Source organism: Pleurodeles waltl, chromosome 1_2 (assembly GCF_031143425.1).
Source record: "Pleurodeles waltl isolate 20211129_DDA chromosome 1_2, aPleWal1.hap1.20221129, whole genome shotgun sequence".
Classification (NCBI taxonomy): Eukaryota; Metazoa; Chordata; class Amphibia; order Caudata; family Salamandridae; genus Pleurodeles; species Pleurodeles waltl.
The window spans coordinates 322,878,045-322,890,665 of record NC_090437.1 but is presented as its reverse complement, the minus strand read 5'-3'; the positions used below and the strand labels follow the sequence as shown (position 1 = coordinate 322,890,665).

The 12,621-nt window shown below is 42.4% G+C and overlaps 1 long non-coding RNA gene across 1 annotated transcript in view; it reads right to left on the bottom strand.

The window, feature by feature from the left end:
• The window catches only part of LOC138300067 (uncharacterized), a 64,842-nt gene that overhangs the window by 18,118 nt on the left and 34,103 nt on the right, over positions 1-12,621 (bottom strand). Inside the window, exons 2-3 of the long non-coding RNA XR_011204871.1 lie at positions 6,192-6,300; positions 72-185 (exon numbers count right to left, since the gene is read on the bottom strand). This is a non-coding gene — a long non-coding RNA (uncharacterized lncRNA). The remainder of the gene's footprint in view (positions 1-71; positions 186-6,191; positions 6,301-12,621) is intronic.

The window sequence follows — 12,621 nt, the reverse complement described above, 5'->3', positions numbered from 1 at the left end:
ACCTTTCTAGAGGCACAGAGAAAAAGTACAGTTAAGGTACTTCCACTACACCAAAAAATTTGGAAACTTACCATGAGCGAACATATCTGAATTACATGAAGAAGAAAGTTGCTGATCCTTCTGCACCAAGTCCATCTTTTTCTTTGGGTCCTCCAGCTCGGCAAAATATATCTTTTTCACTAGAACTTGTTATTAAAAAAACAGTAGATATAATCACTGTGCATGTAAAAGTAAAGACCGCTATTAAATTATTTTACCTATTTTTCAGTTACTAAAACAAGTTTTTCTACTATTATCACTACTTTGTATGACACACACTACAAATATTATCCAAACTTTTTTTAGGTCTACATGTTTAGTTTTATAAAGTATGTTGTATCTTTATAATATAATTAATGTGTATGAATCATAGTAGTACTAAAAAAGGTGCCTAAAGACATCACCCTTGGTAGGCTGTATGATGTTATCAAGTACAGTAATCCATTGAAGAGCAGAAGAGTATATCTCTGGTGTTCTTATTTTAATTATTTTCTAGTAGTTCTGGAGCCAGGAGTTTAGTAGTCTTGCTTTGAATCTTTTGTAGTTGTTTGTTCTAGTTCAAAGTTTCTAATCTCCATTTCTAGTTTACTAATATGACTGTTATTCCATCCAAGAGTAAGAACATTTGAACATTTACAATTCTTTAGAAAGACATCAGCCCTGTTAGGCCATACGATGTCTTATTTTATCATATAAAAGATGCCACACAGGTACTATTGCATTAAACCAGACAAAATCCTCCTTAGAACGTTAGTTGAAGAAACCGAAGGTAAGAATTTGGTAGTTTATAGGGTAATCTCTGTTTAAATATAAGTTTAATGTCATTACGCTCTGTATATACTGTTGTGTTTTTTATATAGATGGTGTGATGTCTAGATGTAACACTTACACCTTCATGGAAAACAATGGCTGTCCGGGTATATGTTTTACAAAAAATTGAAATATGTCCTGTTTTAAAATTTGTAATTAGTGTTTCCATCTTAGTTCCATCTGCATTGCAATGCTGTAGCACTAGGATGATATAGTTGCCAATTCTCATGTTCAGAGTTGATAGCAGATTGGACTTGCATTTTCTGCGGTATTATTCTGTGATGCATCTTTAAACAATTTGATAAAACAGACAGTTTTACACACTGGTAGAGTTAAGTAGGTAAATTGTTCTGAATCTATGGAGCCAATTCCAAGTCTTCCCATCCGCCGATCTTCCAACGAGAAGGTTGCTGCCTTACTGGTGACCTCCCTTCCGGCCACATTATGACTTTCCAGCTGGGCTGATGGGTGGAAACCAAGGTTTCTGCCCGTCAGGCTAGCAGAAAAGTGGTGGCGGCAGTGTTGCCGGCTCATAATTCTGCCGCTAGCCGGGGGCGCCAACACCCTCGTAATGTGCACCATCTGCACAGCAAACAGTGCACATTATGAGGGTCCTGGGCAGGGGGACCCTGCACGGCCCATGCTGTGCAGGGGCCCTCCTGTGGCCCCGTGCACTGTTCTCCACTAGCTTTTTCATGGTGATGGAGAACTAGGTTGTAGTCAGCAGGGTGGTGCTGAGTTAAGAACTGCCCTGGCTGATTCCAATATGCACCACATTCAGCCAATCAGGAACATTGTTCCCGGTGGAGACGGAGGTCGTTTGGCAGTCCGACCACCAAACTCTTAATTTGGCATTTAGACTGCCAAACTGGTGGTGGTCATGACTGCCCTGCGAGTCTGGTGGTCTGTTGACCGCCAGATTCATAAGGAGGCCCTTTGTCTGTTTTTGAAGAAAAGAAGCAATGCTGCATTGAGTAACTTAGGTACCATCTCTTCTTCTAAGATACCTGGGCCCTGATTTATACTTTTTGGTGCAAAACTGCACCAAAAAGTTTAGCACTGGCTTGCACCATTTCTGTGCACCAGCCGGGCACCATATTTATGGAATGGTGCAAGCCGGTGCAAAGGGTAGGCTAGTGCCAAAAAAATGACTTTAGTCAGGTTGGACTGGCAGTATGGAAGAAGAGGTTTTTGCACCAAAAAATGATGTTAGTCAGGTTAGAGTAAAATAAATTACTCTAACCTGTCTAGAGTCATTTTCAGCTGCAAAACCATCCATACCACATGCCTGCTGTGTTAGAAAACACAGGAGTCATGCCCACCACCCCAATGGCCAACACAGGGGACCAGGATCCCCTGGGCATGGCCAATGTACCCAGTGCCATGTAGGGGGGGCTATTTCAGGGCCCCCAATGGCACTTTAAAACATAAAATACTTACCTGTACTTACCTGGGATGGGGTCCCCCATCCTCCGCTGACCCTCTGGTGTGGGTGGGGGTGTCCATGGGGCCTGGGTAGGGCACCTGTGGGCTTATTCCATGGTGTTCCACCATGGAAATAGGCCCACAGGTCCCCTAATGCCTGCCCTGACCCAGGCGTTAAGAAATGGGGCAAAGCAAGCTTTGCCCCATTTTTTGACCACTCCTCTCTCACGTGCACTATTTTTTCACTGTAGTATAAATATGGCGTTAAGGCCATAGATTCATTTTTTGCACAGGAATGCCTACCTTGCAACTCATTAATGCAAGGTAGGTTTCCACTTCCCAAAAATTACTTTAACTCCATAAATTTGGCGCTAGACAGGTCTATATAAATATTTCTTTGTTTGGTTTTTGTTTCTTTTTTTCAGGAACATCACCATGATCCTTCAAAATCTTTAATTTTGGTAATAATCCAGGTTTTTCATAGACTGAGTACTGTCCTAAATGAGGTGCATACAGCTTTCTCAAATGTTTATACTATATTATGCAGCTTGAATCAACATTTACTGTCATCAAACTTTATTAGATACAAACTGGACAAAGTTCTAACCCGTGATAAAGCTGCATATGACAACCCTTCATTGAATATAGTAGTACCAATGTTAATAAATACAGAGTCTACATATAGGCCTTGAGACTTATGAATTGTTACAACACATACTAAACAAATTGGAAACTGCTTTCTGCGAACATACATGTCTTTCACAAGCAAGAAACGCACAGCAGACCTTGCTATCCATTTTACACTTTCAACATCATCAAATTTAATTGCTAAGTATTTAACCTTGTTTCTATTTTAATACAAAATGAAATCAATTATTTTTCCCATGGCTCCATGAACTAGTCCTTATTCAACATTTAAATTTCAACCAAAATCACCCTGCAGATCTCACAAACATGTAGACACTTTTCTAATCCCGCAGTTTTTGAAACAGACTTTTCTAAAGAATGTAATTTAGACTGCAGTTTTTCATTTGAGACTATTGTTGCTCCTTGATGTCCAATTTTATCAACTGCTGTAAGATTTAGGCCCTCTTTTCTCAAGACCGCCCAAGCCGCGGCCGCCAGATGACTGCCAGTTCTGGCAGTCTTCAGACCGCCATATTACAAGTGCTGAGGGATTTCCACCAGAAATCAGGTGGAAATGCATCAGCAGTCGTGCTGGAGGTTGGCGCTGAAGAGGCGGTCCCACTGCCGGCACGCCACACCAAAAGGTCAATGCACAGCGTATTATGACCAGTAATATGGCGTGGCGGTGTCCTGATGGTGGGGCACTGCCGGCGGTGGAAGCTCATGGACCTGTCCCCTCCCAGACGACCTCAAATGGATGAGGTAAGTTGATTGTCCGACAGGGGAGGGGTTTTTGAGTGAATGTCTGTGGTGTCTGCGTGTGTGTTTGAATGCAGGAGTAGGGGGTGTTGAATGCATGCATGTCTGAGTGCGTGTTTGAATGTATGAATGTGGGGCTGAGTGTGGGTGCGTGTTTGAATGTATGAATGCGGGGCTGAGGGGGGTATGTGTATGTTTGTGTGAATGCGTGAGTGAGTGGGGTGCATGAATGCATTGTGGAGGGGAGAGTGTATGCATGCATGCAGCGGTGTATGTCTGAGTGTGAATGGACGTGTATGTCGAGTTTTCATGGGTGCATGCGTGGAGGTATGTTGATGTGTGTGCGAGTGTTTCATGGTGATAGGAATGTTTATTCCTGTAACCAGGATGCAAGACTGCCAGCATTTTTCTGGCGGTGCGACCGCCAGGAAAATGTTGGCATTCTCCCACCTCGTAAGTATTGCGGGGCCCTCTGTGGTGGAGGTGCTCACCTCCAGCATGGCGGATCACAGGAAAGTAGTGGGACAGGTGGGGATTCAGCAGTTTGGCTTCAACCAAGCTGACAACCGCGTAATATGGCGTCTTCATCTCTGGCCTGCGGGCGGTGAGACCGCCACCGCAGCCCTGGCAGTCTTCGGACCGCCAGGGTCATAATGAGGGCCTTAGTATTTGTTCTTTCACCAACTGCAGCAGTTCTTCATTGAAAGAGATACATTCTTGAAGAGTAGGCATTAGCCACACAGTGGATTTTTCTTGTTGAATAAATTCAAACATTAGCTGTGCTGCAGATTTTTTGGAAGTAAATATATTCCTCAATAAGTCATGTTTCCAAATAACGTTTCCCTTCTACTGACAGTATTCCTACACTGATGTTCTTCAGAATATTTCCACAATACATATCAGAGGCTTGAAGCATGTTTCTAATTAGTTCTTTGTATTGGAAATACAAACAAACGTTTACATTTCCAATGCTCCCTAATGAATTGCAAGTATTTTCATGTAGGAGTATCTTAAATATTCCCATACGGGAGCACTGCCAGGGGTAGGTCACCCCACGCGGTTTGGCATCAGCTCAATAATTCTGACGGCCGACCAGTGGCTCATGCAATCCCATGAAGCGCGTTCCTCTAATTAGGGGGCGACGTCTAGGATTAGTAAATTCTATGCTACCTCAGACTTTGTGTAAGTGACTGGAGATATTATAACTAACGGTTGTAAGTTATAGGAACCTTATCATTTCAGCAAGTTGTGGTAGGAGAAGTTTATGTTGTTTTTGGTCCTGAAGAAGCGTCATGGGATCCGGCTGGACCATAGAGACGCGAAACATGTCGACCCTTTTTTCAGGAAAGGTGTGGTAGTGCCTGGCCTTCCTAAATTGCAACAAGTGTGATTGAGAGTACCTGATCATTGCTTCGGGTGCACGCTCCCTATCGTTTTTAATCTTGGCCCATACCCTGTATGGACTAATAAATCTGTTACTCTGAGACTAGGATTGTGAGCCAATTTTATCCTATTGTATTTCTTTCTCTTCTACCTTCTCGAACCCACTTTTGGAGTTGTGGCATCATCGAGAAAAGATCTCCGGCAAAGAGCCCCCCTTTGGGGTGTGCCCGTCAGACATTGCAGCGCCGGTCTGACGAGGAGCAACGCCGATGATGAAGCATGACACCCATTTGGGTGTGTGAGGTTTTTGCTCCTAAATATTAGGACTCCTTTGTTCTCGTTCTCCTGTCTTTTTCTTTTCGGAACAATGTATTGTGATTTTTGTTTCATAGTATCTTAAATATAGGCTGTCCTTTCAAAGAAGTAAGTTGTAGTAAATCATTTAAAACAATTACATGCTTTCCTCCAAAATGTACATCATAGTCTGTCTTCAATCTCTGTTGTATTATCTTCTTTTGTTCAATTTCTTCATTCAACATTTTTAGATAGTTTGGAAATATTGGACAATGAATGCTGTCTTTTATAGCAAGGAAGCTTAAGTCACAAAAAAGTGGCGTTACACCTCCTTATAAATATGGAGCAGTGCTTAGCGCAAAGCACAAAAAGTGACGCTCTGGTGGCACTAGGTGATCTTAAATATGCCCCATGGTTTTGTTAATATGTCTTATTCTCAATGTTCCTTTTCTCATGCACATTACTATTTTGTCTAGTATCTTCATTCTGTTCAATAGGAAGATAAAAAGTTTCCTCTTCACAAAAGCTTTCTCAATTCATTTTTCAATATGATGCTTTTGCTTTAGAATAACAGTTATTTTCATATCCTTCTTCACCTCCTTCCATAAATTTTGAACTATTGTGTTTTGAAACATTTTTACTCTTAATTCCGTAAACCGTTTTTGTCTGAAAGTTTCTGTTTTTTTCTTAGATTCAACAATTTTCTTTAATTTGCTTTTCTTTCTCATTATGCTTCAAGGTTCTATTTTTGATTGGTGTCTTTCTCTCATTTTGAATTGTATGGCATATTTTTTTTTCAAACATTTCTTAGTTCTCATACCAGTGAGTGTTTTCTTTCTCTTGCCATTTCCCACCTTATCTCCTTTTCACTATTTTAACCAGGTAGTATTGTTGCTTCTGCTTTTATCTTCTTTGTGTTTTGTTAGGCATTGTAAATCTTCTTATATAGCTGGAAGTATGTATCTGAAAAACAAAGAAACACTGCATTTAGCTTTACAGAAAAAACAACTAAAGAAGAATATTTTCTAATACAAAATTACATTCTTACTAAATATAAACTCGTGCACTGCGTCAATACATGCCTGGGTGTGTCACTGTATGCATCAATGTGTGCCTCAGTGTATCAGTGTATCTATTGCTTTGTCATTGGTGAATGAGTCTATGCATAACTGTCTGTCCGCATACATCAGTATGTGCATGAAAGTGTACCTCTATATGCATCACTGTGTTCCTGGATGTGATAATGTATGCATCAGTGTCCCCTTTTTGTGCCACTGTATGCACCTGCATGTGCCTGGATATCTCACTCATCAATGTGCACATGGGTGTATTACAGTATGCATTTGTCTGTAATTGGGTGTGCCAGTGTCTACATCATTGTGTGCCTGGGTGTGTCGGTATGTGCATCAGTGTGTTCATGGGTTTTCAAAATACGCATCAGTAAGTGCCTACCTGTCTTAGTGTATGCAGCAATGTGTGCCTAGGTGTAACAGTGTACATGTTAGTGTGTGCCTGGATGTGTCAGTGAATGTATCAGTGTGTACCTAGGTGTATAACTGTATTCATCAGTCTGGGCTGGATGTGTCCATCAAAATCTCCCTGGATGTGTCACTTTTGTATCATTGTGTCCCTAGCTGTGTCATTATATGCATCAGTGTGTGCATCAGTGCCTATCTAGCTTTGTCAATCTATGTATCAGTGTCTGTCTGGGTGTCTCAGTGTATGCATCGGTGTCTACCTATGTATATATATCTATGCTTCAGTGTCTGCTTGGGTGTATCAGTGTGTGTATGATTGTGTGCCTGGCTGTGGTAGTGTATGCTTCAGTGCATACCTGCATGTGTTCCTGTATACATCTATCTAAGCCAGCATGTCTCATTTCATACATTAATATGCACCTGGGTGTGTCAGAGTATGCATTGGTACATGCTTGGATCTGTTAGTGTGTGCATCACTGTGTGCCTGGGTGTCACAGTGTATGCATCGGTTTCTACCTAGCTCTGTTACTGTATGCATCAATAGTTGCCTGGGTCTGTTAGTGCATACAGGAGTGTTGGTGTAGATGCATCAGTGTAACCATCAACTGGCTTGTAGTGTTAGTAGCTCCATTCTTTATTTAGCTACATAAGTACCTTATCTTTAGTATAGTAAATATATACCTGGGCATAGGAGCTAATATCTCACTTAAACTCAGAACATTGTTTCATGATCTAGTAAGAAAACATGAAGTTTTGTCAGCTATTTCCATCTCACTTAAAGCCTCACCATTACACAAAGAACATTTTAAGGCTTCCTAAGCAGATTTGTTAATACTAATTGAAAATAACAGTAAATATTCACAGTTACACTTATAAGTAGGATGGTTCATGTATGTCTCTCTCTAATTGGTAGTGCAACAATCTCTGTAATTTCTCAATATATATGTAACTCTCTATGAGTTCTCCATTGCTTTTATGAATACCTATATTAGTATAGGCACAGACATTTCACTTTTTAATACTAAGCAGAACATTTTTAATGCTTTAATAAGTAATCACTGCATCCTGTATACTAGCTTCAACACAGCTCAGGGGTCAGTTTAGTATAATGAAACAATATAGATATGTCAATAAAGCACCTATTCTAATTTCTACTGAATCCTTTAATCATTTTTTTTCTCATTTGTATAATTTTTTATATCAATTACAAACCTACTATCTATATTTGTGATGACATTTTGGTAACAAACTACTGACTTGCATTCACATAGTATTCATTCATTCATTCCTTTACAAATACTTTCTAGCAAATCCATTTTACTACACATACCTGATAAGAGTTCTTGTTGCTGTGTGTGTTTGCCTTCCAGTATCAGTTAGAAGTTCTTCTCATTGAAAAATGCACAGAAAAACAACTAAAGAATGGAAATCCACTCTCAGAGTAGGAAACCATGAGGTGGCAACCTTTTGTACTTTGCTTTCAAGGTTGCTCAGTTAGGAAACCAATCATATTCTCAAGTTTATCTGACACTCATCATAACATAGCCAAAATTGGTAGTAATTTTTGCTGGATCTGTGGATCCACTGCAGAGCTCAATCCGGCCCCATGTAAATCTGCAAATGGCTTTGCAGGGAAACCCGAAAAATATTTTTTTAATATATTAAACACACAAAGGCCAATCTAAACAGCAAATAATTATTGCTAATTATTATTGGTTCTACATTTGCAACAATGAAGTCACAGTTTAGTCTTTTTTGTATACCCTTCCCTCTCATGTTCCTGTAGCTGTGTTACCATGGTTACACAGTCTGCAACATTCTGCTACATCAATTCACAAGATTATAAAAGTTTCTGACTGGAGCATACTTACTTTTAAACCATCAAGAGCAGTTGTGGTTGAAACTTTCACAATACATATATCACAGTTAGTAATACTGTTTTCCAATTTTTGTAAAGCCAGTTCAACATTTACTTACAATTCATATAATCTCACAACCTTCCTCCACCATCAAATGCATCTCCAAGTGACAATTAAATCTGTTCATTCACATTCTACCTTATACCCTCTATTTTAACTGAATTTCATTTCATACCACCCTCATTCAACTGCAGCCATCTTCTGTATGCTTCTCCAGATTACCTCCAACATGCTCAGAGTGTGGATTATAGGACACAGATTTGTGTTTTGGGCCAGAGAACATGCAAAAAGAAGTGGTATTGACAGGAACCTGGGTTTATCTAATGTGGAAATTGCTTGGGTTGACCAGAAAGGTTTAAAGTGGCATCAATTACTCCCTTTGATTGAAACATTAAGGATTGCCAACATCCAGAACTTATGATTGTGTACTGTGGTGGCTATGACCTAGGCACAATTACAGGGGTTAGTTTGGAAATCCTAATGAACGATACCTTTGGAAAACTAATGACACCTTTCCCATGCACTGTCTTTGTATTTTCAAACATTTGCCTAAGGCAGAAGAGGAACTGGTCAACTCAGTTTTGCCCACAAATAGACAAATCCAGGAAACATAGTAATAAAACAAATAAAACAGTTTCTGCTCAACTACTCACCTGCATGTGTCTCAAGGCGCTGAGGGGGTTTGTCCTCTGAGCTTCAGTTCAACAGCCAGGTCTTAAAGTCCTTCCTGAATTGAGGTAGCGATGGGGACTACCTAAGGTGCAGGGGCAAGGTGTTCCAGCTCTTTGCCATGAGGTAGGCGAAGGATCTTCGAGCAGCTGAGGTCTTCCATATGCAGGGTATAGTGGCTAGTGCTTGTTGAGCAGAGTGGAGAGGTCTGTGGGGGAGTGGAAGGTGATGCTGTGGTTGAGATAGGCAGGTCCAAGGTCATAGAAGGCCTTGTATGCATGGACAAGGAGTGTGAAGTTAATTCTTTTGTCGATAGGAAGCTAGTGGAGGTCTCTTAGGTGATTCGAAATGTGTTGGCGGCGGGGAATGTCCAGGATGAGCCTTGGGAGGCATTTTGGATGTGCTGTAGTTTCTTCAGGTTCTTCTAGCTGGTGCCGAGGTAGAGGGCGTTGCCATAGTTGAGTCTGCTGGTAACTAGAGCATGGGTTACGTTTGTGAGGCAGTCCTTTGGGATCCATTTGTGGATCTTCCTGAGAAGTCGGAGTGTGTGAAATCAGGAGGATGTGACTGAGTTGACTTGGCGGGTCATGGTGAGCAATGAGTCCAGGATGAAGTCGAGGTTGAGTGCATGGGTTGTTGGGGTGGGGGGGTTCCGAGGGTGGATGACCACCAGGAGTCTCCCCAGGCTGATGTGGATGGTCCCAGGATGAGGATCTCGGTCTTGCCAGAGTTGAACTTGAGGCAGCTGTTCTTCATCCAGGTGGCAACGGCTTCCACCCCATTGTGGAAATTCATCTTGGCAGTAGTGGGGTATTTGGTAAGGGAGATAATCGGTTAGGTATCGTCGGTGTAGGAGATGATGTTCAGCCCATAGTTCCTGACAATAGATGCAAGCAGGGCCATGTAGATGTTGATGAATGTGGGAGTGAGGGAGGAACAATGTGGCACTCCACAGCTGATCTCTGTAGGTTCTGACAGGTAAGGCGGGAGTCTGATTCTCTGTGTTCTTCCAGACAGCAATGAGTGTATCCATTGTAAGGCCCTTCAGCGGATGCCAGCGGAGTGGAGTCTGGAGCAGATAGTGAGGTGCAAGACCCTGTCAAAGGTGGCCAATAGGCCCAGTAGGATGAGGGCTGCTGTATGGCCCTGGTCGAGGAGCGAGCAGATGTCATCTGTGCCAGCGAAGAGAGAGGTCTCTGTGCTGTGGTTGCTCCTGAAGCCTGATTGAGAGGTGTCAAAGATGTTGCTGTCCTGAGTGTGCTATGGAGCTGAGTGCTGATGGCCCTTTCAATGCCCTTGGCTGGGAAAGGCAGCAGAGCGATGGGGCGGTAATGTATGAGGTACATGGGGTTGGCCGTGGGTTTATTCAGGAGTAGGCGGATCCCAGCATGCTTCCACCGGGAAAGTGGCTGTTTCAATGGAACAGCTGAGGGTGTAGCAGAGCTGGATGCGATGGATGTGTTGGCTTTGTTGAAAATGTGATGAGGACAGCGGTCTGTAGGGGCTCCAGAGTGGATGCTGCTCATGATGGTGTGGGTCTTGTCTGTGGTGAGGGTGGTCCAGCAGTGCAGGATCTGTGATGGTTCGAAGAGTCAGAGCGGGGGGGTTGTTGGAGGGCTCAGAGGGTCTTCGGATCTGAAGCTGTCGTATATGTCTTTGATTTTATAGTGGAAGAATTTGGGTAGTCTGTCACAGAGGTCTTGAGATGGTGGGATGCTAGCCGTTTCCGATAGGGGTTTGCCAAACTCTTTGATAACGGCAAAGAGCTCTTTGATGTTATGAGCGGTGATGTCGTTGTGGTCCTGCAGGGCGGCTTTCCTGGTTACTCTAATGAGGTAGTGGTGGGATTTGGTGGCAGCTTTGAAAGCCTCAAAATTTTCTGTGGATTTGCTGTTTCTCCATCTTTTCTCTAGCTGTCTGCAGATGCGCCTGGAATGCGGGGGACACCAGCTGGCCTTCTTGAGGTGGTATTTAGTTGAGCTCTTACAGAGAGGTGCTAGGGTGTTTGCACATTTGGAGAGCCATTGGTGGAAGTTCCATGCTGAGATGTTAGCATCTGTGGTGGGGCAGGAGAGACTCACAGAGAGAGTTGGAGAGCTTTTCCTCTGTGATCTGGTTCCATTTTCTGGATAGTCGGTGAGGTGATGGTGAAATGGATGCAGTAGTGGTTGGTCCAGTGGAACGTGAAGGTGTTGTCGACGGTGATGTTGGTACTGGTGGAAAAGATGGCATTGAGTGTATGTCCAGCGATGTGTGTGGTAAGATGACCAGTTGCTTTAGTTCTACTATGGTGAGGTTGTCGAGCAGGGAAGCAGTGTTTGTGTTGTTGCTGTTGTCAATGTGGTAGCTGATGTCGCTGAGGAGGAAGTAGTTTGATGAGGTGAGAGCATGAGGAGAAAATATGTTGACAATGGAGTCGCTGAAGGCTGGTTGGGGGCCGAGTGGCCTGTAAATGAGGGTGCCGTGGAAGGTTGACTTGGGGGTGGCATGTATGTGGAAGTGGAGATGTTCCATTGGGGTAAGTGTTCTTCTCAGTTGTTTGTCAGGCGGAGGGTGGATTGTGTACGATGGCTAGTCTGTCTGCCGCCTGGGCGAGAAGGGGGTCTTCATGGCCTTATCTTCGTAATGAAATAAAATAGAAACTGCAACTTTCCTGTCAGGCTGCAGCCAGCCAATGCAGCTCATGCAAAATCCTCAACTACAGATGAGTTTCATTATTAGGGCCAAGTATCATGTGATATATATGTATGTATGTATATATATATATATATATATATATATATATATATATATATATATATATATATATATATATGTAGGGAGAGAGAGTGAGAGAAAGAGAGAGCGATAGTATATATATCCTACAGCACAAGTTACTGGAATCTGCAGATACTGATGATGCGGTGGTGTGAGTGGGGATTTGACAGCCTCTAATAAATCCAGTATCTTCACATATTCCAGGAAAGATACACCTAGACTCTACTATGATAAGCAAAGTGAACTTTATTGAACACACAGCTTCCCCCCGACGCATTTCAGCATAAAGCCTTTCTCACAGTTGGTGCAAGTGAAGCAATGCCCTCAGTGAAATGTACCATACAAAAGAAGGACCAGTTGATACATTGCCCAGTGCTAAGGCAGCAAACATCAATGCCATATTGTAATGTTTCATTCGATCATGTAAACAGAAAAGCTAAACCATAAACAAGTGAAACAAA